The sequence below is a fragment of the Lissotriton helveticus genome, chromosome 3_1 (assembly GCF_964261635.1).
Source record: "Lissotriton helveticus chromosome 3_1, aLisHel1.1, whole genome shotgun sequence".
NCBI classification, from domain to species: Eukaryota; Metazoa; Chordata; class Amphibia; order Caudata; family Salamandridae; genus Lissotriton; species Lissotriton helveticus.
In genome coordinates, this window is record NC_136061.1 from 859012939 (window position 1) to 859022795 (window position 9857).

Here is a 9857-nt window from a genome sequence, read left to right on the forward strand (position 1 = left end):
AGGAGGCCAGTGCATTCTGCATCAAGCCACAGGGGCTGCGCGTCAATTGCATGACAAAAATTCACAAAACAACGTTTTTTTAAACTGGCTGGGTACTGCTATGGATTGCACCCTTGTAATGCTGAGCATGCCGCTAGCGCGGGGATTGAACCGTGAGCCTCGTGCTATGGAGGAAACCTCTCTGGCTGCCATGCTACACCTCTTGCTTGCGCTATCGCTCACTCTGCTTGCTTCAGATATTAAATTGATAAGAGCAGATACTACACTTGATCTTAGCCAAAAGGCCGAGAAGCGATGCAAATGCACTCGCCCTTATAACAACTAAAAACCGGCACCTTACTCGTTGTCGCCAGTCCAGTCCACCGCGTGGAGCTGTCCAGCGGCGCTGCAGTGGAATCGCCCCTACCATACCTCACACTCCTCACGCGTTACGGGCGCGCCCCACCATGTATTGCAGACAAGGGGAGGGAGGGCCGGTGCCCAACCATACCTGTGGGGGGGGGGCGATGACGGCCCCCGCCTTTCTCTGAACGCGGGTCACAGTCAGTGACATGCTCTCCATCCTGAATTGTCTGACCAATGGCGCAGGCAAAAAACGTTTGTTCTTTAAGGTCACTTCATTCTCTGAAAATTATTTGGGACCTCAGCACCTCTGACCCAGAATTGTTTAATATCACTTGCCTGCCTTATCCCTACTTGCTTGCTACCACCACCACCAGTTTCTGACAATCGATATGTCACTTGAGAAGCCATTTACAGGTGCTTTGTATTTTCTTTCTTGCTTTCTTTTTTGTAAATAGATATTGCATATGAGAGCAGCATCAATGATTCTCTATGCCTTTCATCCAACCAAGGAAAACCTGAACTCATTACACAATTGCACATTGTGGGAACAAACTGGAAGGTGTGCTCATGAACAGCTGCTGGCACCTAAGGTTGCATATTTGTTTGTAATTTATGGTAAAATGAAAAGGTAACAGGAAGGCTACACAATATAGTAAAAACTAGAAAAGTCTTTGTTCAATTTCGCCAATAAATTAGATGTGTTGTGTCTGTTGTGCACGTCGACCAGGTAATACAAGAATAAATGGTCAGTATAGTGGCTCCACAAATAAAGGACTGCACCTGACTCAAAGGAAAATGAGTGGGCTCCCTGATCAGTAACAGGTATAACACGGAACTGGTAAGTTGCAGCAGGCCAACATCTTCCACTTAAACTTCAGATCCGAGAAGTCCAAGGACTCAACATTGAGAGAAAGGTTCCAAGAAAAAGACAAAGTCCAAATGTAAACTTTTGACTGGAATATAGCCCTCTGCCTATCCAACCAGCGATCCATTGTGATCGGCTTAAAATTTTGACTTTGTCTCAGACCAGTGCGACCAGATAGCCGCAAGTGGTGCTTTAAGCTTTTTGGTGCTAGAATGCACCATTTTTAATTCAACCTTTAAAAAGTCATATCTCAGATTCCCTACATTGGATTTTTGTTGTTTTTGTGTTAGGTTTTTATTGTGTTGTGTCTTTTACTTCTTTACTATTTTGGTAATTATAAATGCTTTGAACATACCTGGCTCCTACCTTAAGCCTGACTGCTCATTTGCTAAGCTACCAAGAATTGCGTAAGGATTGATTTACTGAGACTTAACTGGACGTATTAGTGATTGTAATATTATTAATAGCTGAAAGTCAATACCCTACCTACTAATAATCCACTTTCCTAAAATAGAACAGAAGGAGACAGATTACAGGTGGGGAATCAGAAACAATTGTAGAAGAGCTGGAATTCAGGGATGATGTGTAGAAAAGGATCCTCAATATACAGAGGGCCAATGAGAAGTGTCTAGCAAGACCTATGATCCACCAGTGCTTTGAAAGGCAGAGAACGACACCAGTGCATAGGGGTGGGTCGTTTCCACTTAAGATTGTGCGCCAATTTTTCCAATATAGGAACCTTGTGCCACCAAAATACGGTGACCAAAATACTGAGGGTCTCCTTTATGAGGCCCTACCTGCACTATTGCGTGTCCAGAACGTCACTTTTTTTTTACACTGAGGTGGCGCAATGTGCCACTGGCATATTTATAAGGCTGCATAAAGCCATGCCACGTGGCTTTTCATGGCCTTATAAATATGTGCCTGTTTCACACAGAAAACTGCATGAAAGGGGCGTTCCATGCGTGTTGCTGGGGGCGTTCCCAGCAGCATCCCTGGCTTTTTGACACTGCCACAGATTTACGAGAAATTGTAAGTCTGAGGCAGCACCAAAAACATATGGCATAAGGAAGGCACAACAAGGAGATATATCTTTATTTCTCCTCTTTTTCCCTCTTTCTATGTGTGCAGAATTTTGCAGCACACAAAGAAAGAGGAAAAAGTCTCTTGTGATTGTTTTTGTGCAGGAAGGTTTCCCTTCCTGCACTAAAATAATCATCCCCTCAATGTAGGCACCAATGCTCCATGGTGCAAACGTTTCTGCGTTGGCCTACAGCAGTCCATTGTGCGCCGCACAGGGGAGAAGGACAGAAATGTGCCATATCTAATAGATACAGCGCATTCTTGCCCTTTTCTTTTGCCATAGGGCAGCGCAGCAGTAAGGCCTGTAAAAAATCCTATAAATTAGGCCCTGAGACATCTATGTACCTTGAAGATATATATATTGTCATGGTATGTAGACGTGGAGTTAGGTAAACCTACACTTACCTAAAAAACCACACATGTCGATAATTTGTTCCTTGCTATTTTGTCGTGACAATCTGGTATTCTGAGTCGATGTTGCAGCCATTTCCACACTTCAGTGTGTCAGCTGTCGATTGTAGTGTTTGATCTCACACAGTCTTTTGGTTCGGAGGGAAAAACGTATATTTTGGATTCTGAGTCCATATTAAGGTGGAAATACCCCACCTAAACTAAGTGTGTCTAGTTTGGGTATTATTTTGTTATATTTTGTCACAGAAGTAAAAAAATAAACTTTGAATTGAAAAGAAAATTGGGATTAAATCATTGAAATCCTAAACGTCTAGCTTTGAATACACAATCATTAACCTAATGAATTTTTTTTAGGTCTCGCTCAAGACGTTTAGTAAGTGGCTTTTAAAAGTGCCACCAGAGGCTTTTGCTGGCCTACAGCATGCGTTCACGAGCTCGTGCACGTGCACAGCTGCCATCTGTGTTTCTATTGCTGTATAATCAGGCTCCTCTGCCTGCACTACACCCCTCCATTTTCCCCCTCCCTCCTGGTCAGCTTCATTTGTGTCTTCTAGCTGTGAATCATACTCCTCTGCTCGCACTCCCCCTCCCTTCTCCCCGTACCTCTTCGTCAGTGTCTTCCATCACTGTGAATGCTCCTGCTTCCACCAGGCACACACACTATCAGTCGTCAGTGCACACATTCTACAGGCACACACACCACCAGCCGTCACACGCTACCAGCTGTCTGTGCACGCTTCCACCAGGCACACACCACCAACCGTCAGTGCACGCTTCCACCAGGCACACACCACCAGCCGTCAGTGCACGCTTCCACCAGGCACACACACATCACCAGCCGTCGGTGCACACTTTCACCGAGCACACACACCACCAGCCGTCAGTGCATGCTTTCACCAGGCACACACACCACCAGCCGTCAGTGCATGCTTCAACCAGGCACACATACCACCAGCAGTTAGTGCACACTTCCACCAGGCACACACACCACCAGCCGTCTGTGCACGCTTCCACTAGGCACACACACCACCAGCCGGCAGTGCATGCTTTCACCAGGCACACAAACCATCAGCTGTCAGTGCACGCTTCCACCAGGCACACACACCACCAGCCGTCAGTGCACGCTTCCACCAGGCACACACACCACCAGCCGTCAGTGCACGCTTTCACCAGGCACACACACCACCAGCCGTCAGTGCACGCTTCTACCAGGCACACACAGTACCAGCCATCAGTGCACGCCTCCACCAGGCGCACACACCACCAGCCGTCAGTGCACGCTTTCACCAGGCACGAACACCACCAGCCTTCAGTGCATGCTTCCATCAGGCATACACATTACCAGCCGTCAGTGCACACTTTCACCAGGTACACACACTACCAGCCGTCACACACTACCAGCCATCGGTGCATGCTTCATCAGGCACACACCACCATCGTCAGTGCACGCTTTCACAAGGCACACACACACCACCAGCCGTTGGTGCACGCTTTCACCGGGCACACACACCACCAGCCATCAGTGCACGCTTTCACTGGGCACACACACCACCAGCCGTCAGTGCACACTTTCACCAGGCACACACACTACCAGCCGTCACAGACTACCAGCCGTCGGTGCATGCTTCCACTAGGCACATACCACCGGCAGTCAGTGCTCACTTTCACCAGACACACACACAGCACCAGCCGTCAGTGCATGCTTTCACTGGGCACACACACCACCAGCTGTCAGTGCACGCTTTCACCAGGCACACACACCACCAGCCCTCAGTGCACGCTTCCACCAGGCACACACACCACCAGCCATCAGTGCACGCTTCCACCAGGCACACACACCACCAGCCATCAGTACACACTTCCACCAGGCACACACTCCACCAGCTGTCGGTGCACGCTTTCACCGGGCACACACACCATCAGCCGTCGGTACACGCTTCCACCAGGCACACACACCACCAGACGTCGGTGCACGCTTCCACCAGGCACACACACCACCAGCGGTCGGTGCATGCTTTCACCAGGCACACACACCACCAGCCATCGGTGCATGCTTCCACCAGGCACACACACCACCAGCCATCTGTGCACGATTCCACCAGGCACACACCACCAGCCGTCAGTGCACGATTCCACCAGGCACACACCACCAGCCATCAGTGCACGCTTTCACCAGGCACACACTCCACCAGCCATCAGTGCAGCAGGCAGGCTCTTCTCAGAGTTTCTTGGTAAATGTGTTTGATGCCTCGGAAGGGAGTGGGTCAAGTTTCCTTAGACCATGCAGAGTATGCAGGTGCAGTGCATGAACTCCTGTGTGAGTGAGTCATGCTGCCTGGGGCTCTATCACGCCACACTTGTAAATTGCGCCTGCACCAGGCCTTTTCTCATTTGCAAAGTTCCACGCATGCGCACAGCTAGGCAGCCCTCACACCCCCGGGAATGACTGCTTCCTGCAACCAGAATGGAAACAACATTCATAGCAATGAAAACAAGTTTATTTGATGCAAAGAACTGTTAACAAAAACCATGTCCAGATATTGTAGATCTGGCAACTTAAACAAAACAGCAACAAAAAACAAACAAGCATTGGCATAGTCAATAGGTCTCGCTTTTTGGACCCTATAAGCATTTAGTTATGCAGCAGAATATCTTTGGTGCAACAACACCATCTGTTGCACGGCTAAACACATATAAGGTCCCAAATGTGAGACCTATTGCCTATTCCAATGCTTGTTTTAGGAAGGCAGAGAGGGTAAACGTACAAGATTTGTTCCAAAGCATGCTTAATCAGAGGAAAATAAAAACATTTAGAAGTCATGTCCTCAGATTACTCTGTAGTCATTAAATACAGTGGCGGCGGCTCCTCGAGGGAGTGCTGCGGGTGGTGAGGCGAGGGAGGGGCAGGGTGGGAGGTAGTAAACGCCGGTATTGGGCCGAACAAAGTTGAGTAAAGAAATAAATAAATAATACTAAATAGATTGCGCGCTGAATCACTGATTTGGCGTTGCAGCGCGCACAATGTAATTCGTTTTGTTTATTTATTTCTTTACTCAATTTTGTTCTGCCCAATTCTGGAGTTTACTACCCCCCATCCTGCCCCTGCCCGCCCCGCAGCACTCCCTTTAGGAGCCACCTAGAGGACTATGGCCCACGTCTAGAAAAGCTTGGCAGAAAAAGAAAACAAACGCTTATCTGTTTAAGTGATATTAAAGCAACTCCGTGGTGAAAATCACAGACTCTCCCACATGTGACACATGAATGTCTGAAACCTGTATGCAAGACACCAGGAACAGTGATAATATTGACTCGAATGACACTTACTTCAAGGCGGGGCCAAAATGACCAGGACCGTTCCTTAAGGGGGGTACGTTTCTTCAGCCTCGAAACCTTCAGAAGTCGCAAAAGAAATGCACAAACCATATAACTTTCAACCAACTCGTTACTCACTGCGTGGATCTGCAGATTTTCATTGGGATGTATTCCATACCTTTCACAAACCTGTCAGACAGGAAATCACCATTTTCTGGAATAGAGGCAGAAATGTGTTCCAAGCCGCATTACAAACATCAGACACGTTGTCTTGTCACACAGCAGCTCACCATCTCGTTTGTTCTCTGGTTAAAGTTTTGAAGGAGACCGTACCCTACTAAGCCTCGCAAATGGGTATGGTGCGATTCCCCTGTGAAGGCGCCATCTTGATTGTGAACTTATTTGGAAAAAAAACGTTTATGGAAGAGAAACCTGGCATGACTGAGAACATCCAACCTGTCAGGCGTTACTACCTTGAGGTCAATCTTCATCAAGACCCTTTATGTCTCTTTATGTACAAAGATGAATTTGCATCACCCACAAAGGTATGGTACAAGAATATCATGGCCTAAACATTGCCTAGAAAAATATTGTGTTCTAAATATATTTTACAAACATATTGCGCACCTTTAGTTAATAATACAGAATATGTGCCCAAAAAAGCAATATTTTTGTAAATATTTGGCCCACAGTATTTATGTCAGCCTTTATTTTTGTAATGAATTTTCAGACATATAACCCACAGATCCCAGACCACGCAAAACTCAAATACAGAGTCAACACATTCACCAGCAGTTTTTTTTAATTTGTTTTTATTATCTGTCAAACTCTTCCTACATTGACAGGAGCCACAATGATGGCAGTTCCTACCAATGTATAGAGATGTCCGCAGGGATGAAAAACATCTCTAAATTTGGTGTGTGGAGTAAGGGTAGAGTTGCAGACTCTGCCACCCTCTCAGCTTTTACTGTCTAGAGTAGCACGGTGGCAAAATACAATGGTTCTGAATTGCATACAGCTGGGTCTGAACTGGGGTGGTGAAGTGAGCTAAAGAATGATGATGGATTCAACCCAGATCTGTGATTGGGGGTGAGTGTCTGAAAAGTTTCAGCGCTCCGTCCATCATCTCCTTGTGTCTGCTCTGAATGCTATCCCTTGAAACTGCCAGTGGTTAGGCTATATGCAAGCATTCATCCATTCACCTTTGGGTGTTTTCTTGCCAGCAGTATGATTAGAATCCTGAGACTGGCATAGCTTTCCAAGCCCATTACTGCCAATGTTTATGAATTTTAAAAAGCAGTATATTTGCATCCATTTAAGGAGTATTTCAATGGGTGCAGATTTGCGTTTTTAGGTAAACACTTTATATATTTAAATTACTGGTTCAAAATAAAAACATGATAAAGCATCTTGGTGAAATCAGGATGATGAGAAAAACCAACACAGTTATAGCAGACCTGACTCAGGGACCCCAGAATCAACTATCAGGCTAAGAAATCATTTAATGTGGGGTGTCATACCCCAAACACCCTCCTGAAGTTAAGCTCCTTCCTACTACCATCATTTTCTACAACATGGGTTTATTACCCGGCCAACAATCTCTCAAGGGGCCATTCAAACATCATTGACAGCCTTTCGAATAATCCAATAATTATCTCTCTAGTCTAGTGTCCTAACTCTCTGCAAGACTTAGATAACTAGAGAAATGAAATATATATATATATATAAACACCAGACGCTCACTTCCATCAAAATGAGCCCGACACTCATATATATTTCATAGAAAATGTGGATGTTTTGTTACACTTTTGCAAATGTATTGTATTGCATACAGGAGGATTGGGGCCCCCGTTCAAGTTCTGCAGGGGCCTGTGTTGCTCTCTTGCTTACCCAGGACAAGTCGAACCTCAAAACCCCTTGTTCTAGAACAACCCATCACATCTGCTGGGGTAGGCTCGGTTTCACTGGTTCATTTGTATCTGTGAGCAGCATTGTATCTCTGCATTACATGGGTTTTTCTAGTCTCTACAGATTTCCGTCCTTCCATATGTCTTCATCAAAGTTCTGGTGAAGCTTTCACACCATTTTGATAATTTCATCTGGGGCTGTAAATATCTCTATTGGGGTAGGTTTATAATACCCCAGTAAGGGGTATTCACAGAGCTGCACTTTTCTCAAATAGTGCTCTCTGCGAAACCAAGGGGCCTATTTACAAGGACTGCTATAAATAAACACAATGCGCACTTAGCCCTGTTAGCCCGTTATTTACAACGAGTTTCCCCAGGCCGATATAATTACCAGAAATATCGGGGAAATATCAGTTTTGCAAAACAGCGATAACCTTGCTGATACGATCCACAGGGTCGTATCAGCACAATCCACCCCCAAATTAGGTATGCCTAAATCTGCATTTTAGCAGACGTTAGTTTTCGGCGAAAACAGCTGTTTTCGCCCAAAACGAACGTCTGCTAAAATGCGTTGGCAGCCTTGTAAATATCGTGATGTGCACATCAGCGATATTTACAAGGTTGTACTGCCCAGTGACGCCCACTTTGCATCTCATTAGAGATGCAAAGGGAGGCGTCGGGTAGAAGGGTGCTAACATGCGCTAATGCATGTTCGCGCCTTTTGTTAATAGGGCGATTGGTCGGCGCCCTGGACTAGCTTACGAATGCAAATGTTAAATGCCGACCCTGGGTTCTGGCATAGGTCGAGGAAATCCCGATCCAAGCAAGTTTTGCATTGACTACTAAATTTTTCAAATCAGAATCCTTGTAAATTATCTCGTACAGATAACCTGAAACTCAGGACTAATCGGGTGCTTGTAGGCCAACGTTGGACACCCATGCCCTCTCCATTGGTGGTACATTTATGCATTGCAAATGTGGAGTAAGCCGCCGCGGGTTACTCTTGAGAGCTCCGATACAATTACTCAGCAGAAGGGGCAGATTTTTCTTTTTTTGTTTTCCATTAGGCTACAGGTCGCAAAACTAGACAACTAAATCAAAAGGAGCGTTATCACAGATGCGAGCGCGGGGCTATCTCAGCATCTGCAAATCGCGGCATCTCCCGCGAACAAGTTCCGATGCGCGCGCTTTTTGTTTAGGCCGAAATTACGTTGACAATAGATGGGGGAATGTTCCCGTTATCAGCAGACAGCGAAATGCCGCCAGGGATTACGGCGGCACAAAGCCGTGTGCTGGTAATGAAAGCTGGCAAGGAGCTGAGCTGGTACCTTCGGAGATGGTATCGAAAATGAGAAAATTACATCTTTTGTGCTCATGGTCGCGTTCAGTGTCTGTCTTCAGGCGCCGGAAGTGCATCAGTTAACCCCTTTAATGCCCCAGTCCGAGCAATATTAAATAAATGTGAAAGTAAATCAGAGACGCACCCACAGATACACATTGAAAATTACTAATATTATTAGACCAAGTTCGTGAGAAACCAAATCAGGATTCACTTGCCATTTGACCTACTGGGTACAATTGGATTTTTTTTTCTTCGGAGTTTTTTATAGCGCGAACTTGACCCGAGGTATTCGGTATCAGAGCTCTTTAAACTAGCACCAGTTGCCTTACATAAGGACATAGCTGCCAAGGTTTCAGATTTCTATGTGTGACATTTTCATAATTTCTGCGTAATTATGAGTGACATCTCAACGACTATGAGTGACACTTTCTCGCAAGATGACAGCAAGATATACATATCAGAAATTACACCCACTTGAGCAACGAGAAACTCTAATATTTTACAACTGCTGCAAAGCACCAGAAATGGAAGGGCACTGTGAAACCCGACTGTACCAACTAGGATGTGAGAGGCCATACTGACTGCTAATGAG

At 45.9% G+C, this 9857-nt stretch overlaps 1 pseudogene; it reads right to left on the reverse strand.

The window, feature by feature from the left end:
• Positions 1-206: 206 nt before the first annotated feature.
• Positions 207-296, reverse strand: LOC144825717 (U2 spliceosomal RNA; annotated as a pseudogene).
• Positions 297-9857: the final 9561 nt, after the last annotated feature.